Source organism: Charadrius vociferus, unplaced genomic scaffold (assembly GCF_000708025.1).
Source record: "Charadrius vociferus isolate BGI_N301 unplaced genomic scaffold, ASM70802v2 scaffold61, whole genome shotgun sequence".
Lineage (NCBI taxonomy): Eukaryota > Metazoa > Chordata > Aves > Charadriiformes > Charadriidae > Charadrius > Charadrius vociferus.
The window spans coordinates 6,031,759-6,040,961 of record NW_009646945.1 but is presented as its reverse complement, the minus strand read 5'-3'; positions in this window follow the sequence as shown (position 1 = coordinate 6,040,961).

Genomic DNA, 9,203 nt, shown 5'->3' with positions numbered 1-9,203 from the left:
TTCCGGTGGTTTAGGGGGGTGTTTGGGTAAAAAAAAAAAAAAAAAAAAAAGGGGGCGGGGGGGCAGCATTTTCAGACCTGCCTGAGCCACAGGCAGGATCAGAACCAGGCAGTGCAAGTGCAATCAGATGGTGGGGCAGCCAAGCTGAGGACCAGATGTGCTGATTTGTCTCAGGCTGTGTACTTGCCTTTGCACCCACACACGCTTGTATGCATGCGTTCGTAAAAACATATTTTAAGACAGGAAAGAGACTGGTGAAAAAGTGGTGCCCTTTTGGCTGATAGACGCATTAGAGTTTAATAGTCTCTATTTGATCTGCTCAGTTTCAGGCTTACGAAGGCATTTCAGAAGTCGTAATCTGGAAACGTGGCACTGGAACATAGACACAAGGAACCCATAGAGAAGAAAAGGCTGTTTGTTCATGCTCAGTGACTCTCCAGAGCAGAGCGAAGGAGGGCAGGAGGCATGACAGAGCAATACAAATCTTAGACAGGCACCCCCTGATTTTCACAGGCATAGGCAGGAGTTGGTCATAGAAGCAATGCTCTCTGCTATACTCTGTTTTTTAAGGCATGCTGGATGCTTCCCCTATAGATTGCTAAGTCTGTAACTGGGAGAAAAAGATATAACTGGGGAAAAAAGCTATAACTGGGGGAAAAAGATGTAGATGGAAACACTTGAAGACTGATCTGTTAACATGCTGTAGCAGCCTTCAAGAGTGGGGAAAAAAGCCTGTAGAAGCAAACTGGATGACAGGAGGGAGGGAAGGAAGGTTAACATGCTCAATTTGTTCTGCTTCCATAGTTAAAATGTGAGGAATGTACACAAGCGCATGAATGATAAAGTAAATAATGAGGTTGCGCTGCAGAAGGCAGTTGCAGTGAGCAGCTTCCCAGCAGCGTGGGGAGCTCAGAAGAGGCTGTCAGATAGCCCAGGCACAAGAAACCATGCAAGGGTATGCAGCTGGCACATCCTCTCTGCGGCATTTGTTGTTCCCCAAGGAAGGAATGGGCACCTGGCACCTGTTGGGACATTTTGCTGGGAGGAGGGCACATGGGCTTCTCACCCTTCCCTTGCAAGGAGCTGCCAGGGCCAGGGCCTGACCTTCCTTCTCCCAGAGCTGCTCCCTGTCTCCTGCTCCCATTCCCTCCCCACTTTCTCCACCTCTCCTTCCCAGACCGCCATCCCTACCCTCCTCTCACAAGAGTTACTCCATTTCTGTAAAAGAAGCAGACCAACCCTCCCAGCAGGATGACCACACAGCACTGCTATATAGCCCTGCACGCTCATGGGATACTGTGTCTAATCCCCTCCAGCCAGTGACAGCATTGAAGTTAGGTCCTCTAGTCCCCAGCAAAATGCTCTAACTGCTGAGCTAGGTAGGAGCATGAGGGGTCATATCACTGGACACATTTTAAGGAAAGGACTTTCCACAATTTACTGCTAAGGCATGACCTGGGATGTACATATGCTCTGAGAGCAAACTGGATCCTCCGGGGAATTAGGAAAAGAAAAACCTCAAACCCTGGGTCCCAAGTTGTTTTAGGTATAAGGTAGAACTGCTGGCCTAAGATGGTTCCAAACATATGTTCCTTGGGGTACCAAAAAAATAAGTGGGGTCTGAAGAGAGGACTTAGACACTATGAGGGTCACCTCTTAATAAGGAACCGCTTTCAAGATAATCTGTTTTAGACTTAGCTATTTAAATCTTCTTCGGCTTCAGACTTTAAAAGCATAAAGTAATAAAGAATCCACCACAGCTCTCGATAAGTGTTCTGGTGGAAAAATACCCAAACACTTAAAAGGAAGTATATTTTAGTACCTTAAATACACCTTCAGCAAATATCAAATGGATTTCATGGCAGAAGAAGAACATGGTTTCACAGGAGCAGCAGCAGAAGATGCTGTTGATACCAGACTGCTGTAAGCCCGCCTTTATAATTTATGGCATTTGAGTAGACTTGTGAGATAAATGAATAAAACTACAAGGATCTAGTCACAGTATTTCGCTGTCCTCCACAGAAGCTGAAGAGTGTGCACATCATTGACCATGGCTAGTAGGACACTACAGCAGGTACCAGAGGCCAGCTGCCACTAAGAAGATGATGGAGAGATCCTACCACGAGTGCCACGTATGGTGAAGTAGCCCACATCCTATGTATCTCAGCTGCCTCCAGGCATTTCAACACAACCAGGTACTGAAGTTTCACTGTTGTTCCTATACTACAGAGGACCACAAGTTTGTGGCTACTTTGAGGTACGCTACGTATGGGACTGCACGCAAAGAAGCAGATGAGGCAAGAAGAGCGGCTGAAGGAACTTCAGCTCTTTGCAGCTCCCCTCTGAGCAGTTGCTTTACCCTTGAGTGGTGGCTTTGCACCACACCACAGGTACCAGTCACATCCTATAGCACAGCAGAATGGCCACGGAGAAGCTGAGCCTGCTCCCCTCCATCCTCCCATGATTGCAGCATATCTATCTCTTTGGCTGCAGCACATGCAACACCCATGGGAGAGGTGGCATGGTGGGATCCTGCCGACACGCTCAAGGAGCCCGGTACCAGGGCAGGGTAGGGGCTTACTCTTGGCCTCATGTGCTACGCCGTTGGAAAGCCAGTTCAGCCAGCGCTGCCTGGCACCACTGTCACTTGAGGGAAGGAGATCCCAGGACAGCCCTTATGCTCCTGGTCTACCTACAGAGAATGTGTTCTTTCTGTTAGCTGTAGCTCGTGCTGAAGACACCAAAAAGCCCATTACAGAGGAAGCCACTGGGGGTACCTGCTGTGGGGTAAATAAGCCTTTCATAACTTACTAGGAAAACAGGAATGGAAGCGAAAAGTCCTTTGCTCAGATCCTGTTACTGAAAATAAAGACTTCTTTCACCCTATTGTTAATGTAAGTATTGAAACAGCCCTCCCTTTCTAGAGTCTGATTTTTCCCAGCCCACAGGGGCCCGCAACGGGTCAGTACCAGGCTTCACCCACCCTCCCTTGACACTGAGTCTTTGATGCTGACATCGGTAAGTGCTTTCATTAAATAAGAAACTGTTTGGATTATTTACCGCAATCACGTGCTCAAAATTGCTTGTTTTACAGCTAAAAATGATCCCTTGTCCTAGCTGTCATCGTCTTGCTTGTGAATCAGATTTAGCCTGACTGTCGTAGGATGTGAATGAATGTTGGGCTTGACTTCAGCACCGTCTCTGCAGAACTTCGTAGCCAAAAGAAAACACTTCTGCACTGATGGCCAGCCCTCTCTCACACCAGGTACTGCAAACACAGCAAAATCAGCAGGGACACGTAGATTTCCAGCCTTCCATGCACAGGGTGTGACTGCTTTGCCTTGAAAAGATAGCTGTAACAAATGAAGCAGTTTTCCTTCATAAGCGTATGCTTTCTGCTTTAATTTTTTTGTGAGCAGTATTTTATATTTTCACATATATCCAGAGGCACATTTTAAAAGTCCCTTGGAAAAATGACACACATACTTTATTTCAGATTCAGTAATTTTATGTCATGCTACACAGAAACTTCAGTACTTTATAGCAACTGTATTTCTCTGGATGCATTTACCATCGCTATTAGCAGGCTAGGGAAAGAAGAGAGAAGAAAGCTGGCAGGTGTAAGACTAAGAAGAACACATTTCAGAAGGTCTTTGTCAGACTACCAAGCAAAGTTTTTATATAAACCCTAATCTTCAGGCTAAAAAAGTCAGCATGAAAAAATTTCTCTCCCTTCTCCTCCAACCTCCTCCAAATCGCCCATCGTGGTAATTACTGCCTGTCACCTTATGGTCAGAGAGCTCTGACAAAGGGCAGCAGATTAATTTTGGATCTATCTACTCTGTCCTATCCAACAGCTCATAAAAAAATAAAGTTTCCTTTGAAAGCTCTTGCACTCCCCAGCTCTCGGGCAGTTTTAGGAGGCAGTATAACAAAAACGGGCTAGGAGCACCTGTACTATTTCAGCAGTGATCGAGCCAGGTTTTTGGATAACCTGTTTGACTCACAACAAGAAACATGCCCTAAACCAAGTCAGAGCCCCTAGGTTTGGCCTGATTCTCTGTGTAAACTGATCTCACAACCACACAGCCACCCGGCATCTTCCAACCCCGGTGGCAACACGGGTTTCCTGCTGCAGCCTGACCCTTACAGCAGTGCCGGAGACGCTGGAGCAGGCAGGCCTGCAGCATTCACACAGCACCTGATTTATTGCCCTCTGGGCACACACGCATGGCTTCCACTGCTAATAATAACCACTGCTCTCACAATGAGGGAGAATAGACTCCCAGACTGCTGCTGACATTCGCTTGCATCCTGATCGCTGTATCCCATGTGCCTCTGTTGGTCTCCATCATACCCTGCTTAAGCACTTTGCAGTCATTATGGGCTCGATTCTCCACTGCTTCTCACCTTGTGCAGTCATTTGCACCTATGTAAAGTGAGTGCAAAGTGAGTTTACATCTACTTTGCCACAGGTGTAAATGATTACACACCCATGGAAGCTAAGACTCTATATTGAAGCTGCTCTGGCCAGAAATTGCATCTCTGTTGAAGCATAAAGAATCCGTAGAGGGCAGGTGATGGAATTACTCAGTAGGGGAGAATAATGAATATGCCATGGAGAGAGAGTCCTTTTGTTTTGGTATGAGCTTGCCACATCTTATAGCACACAACCATAGTTCTCAAAGGCACAATGGTAATATGTAACTTTATACTTGATTATTTTAAAGCAATTTGGTGTCTTGTTACAGAGGAATGGAGATGAAGCTGTGAAGAAAATATTGCTAAAAGAGTTTATTGAAAGAATTTCAATGTCTTGAAAGAATTCCTAGATAACTGTTACTGCTGGCACACGGATATGTGTAATCTCATTTTGGAAAAAAGCAGGTTCCTGCCTTGTCTCTGTTAGTGCTACAGAAAGCAGAGTTTGATAGTTCTTTTGATGGGAAAAAAGTGAGTGGTAGTTCTGTCAGCAACCAGTTGATTTTATAATGTAGATTAATTAGTTTGAGGGAATACGACACTGTTACGTGGGTGAAGAGGGTCTTTTAAAGACAATGTTATAAATAAGTCTGCTCAATGCTTACATGCAAAGTTCATGCATATTAATGCTGCTTTCAAAAGGTTTAAGAAAAAATACAAGTATTACCTTTTTGACCTGACTGGTCACAACTTACAATCCTGTAGGCTGGTTCTATTAGGGAGAGAAATTGGTCACTAAATAATACAGTTTTGAGGTTAGCCTCTTTATTCAAAGTGATCACCCAAAGTTTTTTCTCCTCAACACGGGAGATGCTCATAGTTTCTTGACTCTTTTGCAGGACACCTGGCCAAAGAATTTTTTTGGGATTGTTTTATGGGTTTTTTTAGCTTTTCATCAAGCTTGTTGGGTCAAGATTCCTAATTTCTTGTTCTTCTGTTCCATTCTGCCCCTACTTCAGACACCCAAGTCTCTCAAAGGAAGACCAAGGGAGACTTGTCTTTCAATATACACATGTGTAGCGATGTCCATGTGTCGTATGGATGCTGTTGATGTTGAGATCCACAAAAGGACTTAACTCCTTCCACTTGAAAGACATCAACTACATTTAATCCATAAAAGCACCTTTTCTTCGTTGTCACCAATGTCATAAGTCTACAATAGTGATAACATAAAGAGTATGTTCTAGACAGAAAGAAAAATGGTATCTATTGTAATTACGTATTAAGTAGTCATTGTTAAAAAGTAAATATTACATACGCAATGCCCTCTTGTCAGAGTATTTTCATTTTGCTATTCCACAATGATTTTATTCCATTCCAAGGAGTGGTGGAGATCTATAAAGAAAACTTTTACCCCAAGGTGTGCTTCACTAATACAATAAATCATCTGAGAGACCTGAAACTTTTGCTGCAATCATGACACTTTCAAATTCTTTGTGTTTCTGTAGCAACAGTGTCTCAAACCTATAAGTTCAGTATCTGCTAGCATCTGTTTCCGATATCAAAGGCATTTTAAAATACAGAAGAGTAAACTGTGAGCAGTCACAAGAACCTTTGTAACTCCACAAATGCTAAATTGTGTTCTGGTGACCATTGGAATGGTTTTCTGTCACAAGCTCACCCAAGGTAGCTGGTGTTGTGCAGTATCTGCAAGCTTAGAAGTAAAGCTCCTGTTAGGAAACAAAGTCCTCCGTGATCCTTCACACCCAGGAGGAGCGGCTGTTTCTGGACAGCTCCACTGTCATCGTGTCTGCGGAAATTCCTCCTTCACTCTCCATCTGCCCAAAGCAAACTGCTTTTTTATTGGGAAATACTCTCTTTCTTTGGAGTTTTATTGCAGCCTGGCAGACTTAAGCTTGTCTCAGACCATCTGTAAACCCATCAGGTAGGGGCCACCGCTTTTGATGTGTGCAGCAGAACTGCCCCACTGAGGAGCCAGAGGAGGTGTCTCCCTCAGGGCATGTCACCGCTCCCAGGGTGAGCTGGGACATCCACAAGACCAGTGTCATGTGGAAATACTTAAAAGCAGTTTGACCATGTCTCTGCTGGGCTGTCCTTGAAGTATAACCCCTTGCCCCACGGCAGGGGGGAAGCAGCCGTATTCAGTGGCCACTGAGGCCTTCCTTCTGTCACTGTGAAGGAGATCCTTCTACTAAGGTCCACAGCTGTTTGTCAGATCCAGAGTGGAAAAGTAGGCTGCAGTGGTTGTTGCAGCCGTGAACAGGATGTGGGGCTGCTCTCCTTCCTTTGAACAATCAGTGAAGCCCAAGGTGGGTGATGTGAGAGCTCAGACTTGCCTTCCTGAAATTCCCAGAATATCTCCTGCACTTGGCTTTGGTTAAGCAATAAAGTGGCTGCTTCGTGGCTACCTTCCTATATTTTGGTCCAGTGCTGCTTTGGCAACAAGAGGGAGGACAACTCCAGGAGCAAAGGTTTGTAAGCCATCCTCAGCATCAAATACTCAGCTCCCCGCATTTATCTCCACTCTTCTTTCCCTGCTAGTTTTTTTCTGTATATTTACATCTGTTTACTTCATCGTGTTTTCTGGCCCTCGTTCCCATTTTCCCTCCTTTTATTTGCTCCTCATCAGAATTGTCTAGCACACAAGGGGGAACAGATTCCTGCTTCCAATATACCAACACTTGAGCAGCTAAAATCCCTTTGAGATCCTAGGTCTCAAAACAGTTTTCAGCCTCTGGGAAGTCACTTCTTTGGCTGGAAAGTTCCCATGGCATGTCACTTATAACGGTGCCATACCCTGTTCTCTGCAAGCCAGTTGTCTACAAATCATTTTGCTCACCTGTGCCACATATTTATATAGAATTTTCACAGGCAGGGTCTGTAAGACATGGTTTCCTGGCACTTACTGAGCTATTAGGCATAATGAAATCCAAACTGTTTATTAGCTCATCCACGATCTCGGCTATCCAGAAATCTAGCTCAAATTCCAGATGTCCAATTTGCAAACCCAACTTTCCCAACTGTTGGACGAATGCACTGTCACTGTCTCCATTTGAGACCAATTAGTTGGTTCACTTTTGGACAGTCTACTTACTGTTTTTAGCATGTCTGTTCTATTAATGGTTATCCTAGAGGCAGTGTCCACTTTTTCCATGCATTTCACAGATACCAGCAGATGGTTTGTAGCCAGTCTCCTCCTTCTGTTGTTCAACTGTCAGAATCTAAACAAAAACCTGGAGCCTCCTTTGCCTCTGGGTTTCAGGGACATCATGTGGTGTCCTTGCAACTCTCAGGCTGGGAAAGAGGCTTTTTACTAGGCTCTTGTGATGTTTTGTTCTGGCCCAGCCTCCTATTATAACAACTCGAAATTTTACAGCAAACTTTTTCACTGTACCAGCTGCTTTCTTTAGTTTTTTTGCATTATTGCCAACTTCTCTTGTTTTACAAACCAAATCTATCACTTTTTCTAATTGTTCAAAAATGCCACAGACCAGACTACAGTCACCTTTTCCATTTGACATATCAGTGCTTACGGGGCTCATGGCAATTAATGTCCATCTTTCTTGCTAGCAGCTGCTTTCTTTCCTGGTTGGCTGCTGCAGAGAAAAACTCAAATGGTGGGGCAAATTCCCCAAGCCCTTGGGGTGTCTGATTTCCTTTTGCTGATCTGGCCCTGCAAGTTGAAGTCCAGCTAAATGTGTCTAAGTTGTTCCACTGCCCGTTTATCCTGGGAGTCCTTGTTTGCACCAGATTATGCCAAGAACAGGTCTCGCCTGGTTCTCAGCCAGGCCAGAGGATTCAGCTTTCCCCTTGCTGCTTATTCTCTGATCTGGCTCCTTCTGCCTGATGGCTGCCTGTGTGCCACATCTCAACAGCTCCTGCAAACTTGGAGCGCTCGGTCGTCTGTCGTGGGCTGCTCTGTAGGACGGACGGAGCTGGCGTGTGCAGGCTGGCTGCTGGAAACCTCTCCTATTCCTCTTCCTAGCGACTCGCTTGGGTGAGACGCTGAGCAGAGCCAAGCAGCCTGTCAGGGAGTTTTCCCTCAAAGAAATCAAGTTTTGCGTTATTTGAACTGGACAATCTCTCCTCTCCCTGATTGGCCTCTGAGGGTTACAAATGGAGTAGAAAATAGTTTTACTGAGGTCATTTGGCTAACCCACTTGTGCAGCCAGGTGGCTGAGTGAGGTCTGCTCTGACCTCTGCCCCTTTCATTGCTTTCTCAACAGTTTCTGAGATCTGTCGTTCCTTGCTGCTACTTATGTCTGTTAGCAGGTTTTGGGTTGTCAAGACACCTTTGAGTCTCCCTGGCTCCATGGAAGTCCTGCTCGTTCAGAGGAGACAGGTCTCTGCTCCCAGCTATGGGGCTTCCCAGTCTGGCTAGACACTGTGTAGCTGTTGCTCCAAAAGCAACTGAGTCTCCACCTACAAGTCATCTCTCCACCATTATCAAGAGAATTCTGGATTCTTGTTCCTTCTTTATTTCGTGCTTTCTCCTTTAACGTTGTCTCATGCTGCTGGCTGTAGTTCAAGGGACACCTTTTTGCTGGGGGAACTTGAATGAGCTCAAATGTGCTGAAGGTTGTCCCAGCCCTTTCCCAGCACCACACTGGCTATGTGGGTCACTTTGACAGCCCCATGGCTGTCATGGGACAGCTTTGTCCTCCCCCCGACTCGGCACCGTGGAGTCAAAGAGGAGTTGAGGGTGGTGGGGAAGAGGAGCACTGGGGAGAGGAGGAGGCAGGAGTGCCACGGAGGGTGAG